The 4,313-nt window shown below is 42.4% G+C and overlaps 1 non-coding gene across 1 annotated transcript; it reads left to right on the plus strand.

The window, feature by feature from the left end:
* LOC128573151 (U6 spliceosomal RNA) lies at window positions 1-107 on the plus strand. Its single transcript, XR_008376321.1, has one exon. It is a non-coding gene; the product is annotated as a U6 spliceosomal RNA (small nuclear RNA).
* The last annotated feature ends 4,206 nt before the right edge of the window (window positions 108-4,313 follow it).

The raw sequence follows: 4,313 nt of genomic DNA on the forward strand, positions 1-4,313 counted from the left end.
GTGCTCACTTCCGCAGCACATATACTAAAATTGGAATAATACATAGAAGAGTAGCATGGCCCCTGCACAAGGATGACACGCAAATTTGTGAAGCGTTCCATATTTTTAAGAGGTTTCATGTGAAAAAAAATTGTTTTATCATAAAGAAATTTATACTAGATTGCTCATCGCAGCTGTATTTACAGTTGCTAAGATGTGGAAACAACCTAAATGTTCATCAACCCAGGAATGGATTAACAAAATATGGTGAGAGGTGGAGCATGATGGCAGATGGGAAAGAAGTTTAGCTCAACTCTCCCATAACAACAGGTAAGAGTGAGTGGGCTAGATCATTTCTGGCCTGGAGTGTTGCTGTGGAGTGGCAGTTTGGGGTGTTCACAAGGTGGTGGATTACTGGACTTGGAGTGTAATCTGGAGCCGCAGAACTGCCAGGAAAGTTTCTGCACCATGGCTGTAGTTGCAACCAGCCCCCTCCACCCCAGAGGATTACAATTCCCAGTTCATGGAGAAACTAGGTATTGTGTGGAAAGATTGGTGAAATGTGGTCTCCCAAGAGGGATTTGGCGACCAGAGTGAGGTGCTGTCTGCAGCGGCACCACCATGGTTACGCAGAGGGAGAGATACTCAAACAGGAAAGATCCCAGGTAGGAAGCGGACAACAGAAGCTCCCATCCAGAGGTAGAAATAATGGCCAGAAAGAACCCAACAAAGCTGAGGGGTGGGAGCTTAGCTGAGAGAAGAGATTGATAATTGCATGTCTTCTCTGCTGAGGCAAGGTGTGACTCTAAGGAAACCAATTTCAGGTACAGAACCTATACCAAAGAGGATGCCTTTCCATCCCTGCCCCCAAGAGAGTTGCTTGCTTGCTGTGGGATTTGTACTAGGAAGCAGTAAACTGAGGTTATCTCACCCCATGGGAGTGAGTTACTGGAACCTGGGAATCTTCCCCAGAGAGTCCCTGCTGTGAGTCTGAACATTCTCTTGTCTGGCAGGAAGGTTGAACAAATATTTTCCCTGCCAATTTGAAATTCCAGTCCACTCTTCCTCCCTTACCTAGTGGTCTAGAAGCCCAACCCCTGCAGAGACCAGAATGTCTGCAGTTCTTTGTCAGGACTAGGCATTGCATTGACTGTGGCAGCGCAGCTACATTGTAACTGTGAATCCAGTAACAATGCAGAAAGGCACAGTGGGGAAGGTGTCTGGCCTGACTCTGAAAAGTGCAACTCACCAGTGGATGAAGGCTTGAGTCTCCACATGACGGGACACTCAGAATCCCGAGTGAAAACACCTCCCACTCAGCATCAGCATTAATAGAGTGATCCCACAGGGGAGACACCTCCCCAGTTTTGCAGACTACCAGATGGAGCTAGACCTCACACTGCAAGGATAACCAGAGGAACAGAGTGGCTGGGGCAGAGAAAAACATTTGCTGCTTTGTTAACCTCTAGTTTGCAACAAGCTCAGGTGGAACACTACCAAGTTTCCATTGAATGCCCGAGGCAATCAGACTTCAGCTCCCCTGGCCAGGTGTTGGCAGAGTGTGGTTGCCTGGCTGATGAGCCATTGACTTCCCTCTGACTCTGGCAGGCCCAAATCCCTGGTGCATTTTCTCATTGGAGGGAACTGGGCCACAGCCCCATGGAGCTAAAAGTGCCTGGGTGTGATGAAGGTGCAAGGTAGGGAAGGAGGCATTAGCCCTTCTGGACTATTTTGCTGGGTGGGCTTTTCTGACTCCACATAGCATGGGATTTAATTACACTTGAGCTGCCGTGGATCTCCGCTGTCTAGTTGCTGGAGACCTTTAGAACTCTCCCACTTGATGTGTGTTTGTGTTGACCAGAAAAATTGGTTTGGAACTCTTGACCCAGGCTGATCACCCAGGGACCCATTCAGGGACCCACCCGGTTGGACCCTGGTTGTGTTGTTGTGGGGGTGTGGGATTCCCCTCTTTGAGTTGTTGCCTATGAAGGGTGGGGTGTCTTAGTTGCTTATATACTCGACAGCTGAAATTTCAGCCCAAAGCCACTGATTCACTAGGATTGGACAGAAAGTAGCTGAATTCCAAATAGAGCCATCTAGCTCCATCACACCAAGCAGGTGCCCAGAGTTTCTAGCTATAGTACTGAATAGGACCTTTGTAAAGCTCTAGGGGAAAAGATTAAATCACCAGTCTCAGTTCTTAGGTAAAGGGCTGGTTAATTACAACTCCAGGAGCCCTCAATTCGATTCCACCTTACCTGCTTCTCTAGCCAAACATTGAGAAATAATCATGGGGTGGAATCAGCAGAAAAACTCTAAGAACATGAATAATAAGAGTAAATCAACTCCCCCAAGGAATGACAAAGGAGACACAAAAGAAGATCCCATTCATAAGCAAATGGCTGAAATGTCAGAAATCGAACTCAGAATTTGGATTGCAAATAAGATTAACAGAATGGACCTAAAGTTGGAATCAGAAATTCAAGGAGTAATTCAAAAGTTGTCTCAAGAATTCAATGAATTCAAAGACAAATTCACCAAAGATTTTGACACATTGAGGCAAGAATTTGAAGTTCTCAAAGATCTCAGAAATATGGTAGAATCCCTCAATAATAGAATGGAGCAGGCAGAAGAAAGGATTTCTGACATGGAAGACAAAGCTTTTGAACACTCCAAAACCCTCAAAGAGGAAGAGAACTGAAGAGCAAACACTGATCATTCCCTGAGAGAATTGTGGGACCATTCCAAAACAGTGAACATTCATCTTATAGGAATCCCTGAAGGAGAAGAGGAAGTTCTGAAAGGCACAAATACTCTACTCCAAGAGAAGTAGAGAACTTCCTAAGCATGGTAAGAGAAACAGAAATTCAGACAGTAGACAAACTCCAGCATGACTCAATTCAAATAAAGTATCTCCTAGGCACATTGTAATTAACTCTGCCAAAGTTAATATGAAGGAGAAAATCCTACAAACAGCCAGACATAAGAAAAGCATAAACTGCAAAGGGAAGAATAAGAGTATGACTGCAGATCACTCTGCTGAAACTTTTCAAGCCAGAGAGGATGGTCATCAACCTTCAATCACCTAGAACAAAACAACTTTCAGCCCAGGATCCTGTATCCAGCTAAATTGAGTTTCACATACGACAGAGAAGTTAAAAACGTTAATGATATACACAAGTTGAAGAAATTTGCCATAACTAAACCAGCTTTTCAGAATATTCTCAGATCCATCCCGCACAATAACCAGCACAGGGCTCTACCACCAAAGTAAACTCACTCAGAAATTCTTGATCAAAACCCAACTTCCACAGTGGCAAAAGGATTAAAAATGTCCACTGGACTTTTGAAAAACTTGACACCCAAAACACTACCAGGCTTATCAACACTCTCAATTAATGTGAATGGCTTAAACTGTCCTCTTCAGAGACACAGGTAGGCAGACTGGATGCAAAAACTCAGGCCATATATGTGTTGTATACAAGAATCTCATATTACCTTAAAGTTAAATATAGACTCAGTGTGAAGGGATGGATATCTGTAATCCAGGCAAATGAAAATCAAAAACATGTAGGGGTTGCAATTTTATTTGCAGATACATTAGCCTTTAAACCAATAGAAGTAAGGAAAGACAAGAATAGTGACTTCATATTTGTTAAGGCAAACACTTAGCATGATGAGATTTTAATTATTAACATTTATGTGCCCAAACAGAATGCTGCTCAACTTATAAGGGAGACCCTAACAGACATGAGCAATCTAATATCTTATAGCACCAAAATAATTAGTGTTGGATAGATCCTCCAATAAGAAACTAAGCAAGGAAATGTTGGACTTAAACTTCACCATACAACAATTGCATTTAATGGATATCTACAGAACATTTCATCTTAACAAAACTGAATACATGTTCTTCTCATCAGCCCATAGAACATCCTCCAAAATTGATCACATCTTAGGTCACGAGTCTAACCTCAGCAAATTTAAAAGTATAGAAATTATTCCTTGTATTTTCTCAAATCATCATGGAATAAAAATTAAAGTCACCAATAACAGGAATTTGCATACTCATACAAAGACATGGAAACTAAATAGCCTTATGCTGAATGATAGCTGGGTCATAGATGAGAGTAAGAAGAAAATTGCCAAATTTTTGAAACAAAACAATAATGAAGACATAAATTATCAGAACCTACGGGATACTGCAAAGGCAGTCCTAAGAGGGAAATGTATAGTGTTGCAAGCCTTCCTCAAAAGAACAGAAAGAGAGGAAGTCAGTAACTTAATGGGATATCTCAAGCAACTGGAAAAGGAAGAACATTCCAACCTCAAAC

This window comes from Nycticebus coucang, chromosome 20 (genome assembly GCF_027406575.1).
Source record: "Nycticebus coucang isolate mNycCou1 chromosome 20, mNycCou1.pri, whole genome shotgun sequence".
Taxonomy (NCBI): domain Eukaryota; kingdom Metazoa; phylum Chordata; class Mammalia; order Primates; family Lorisidae; genus Nycticebus; species Nycticebus coucang.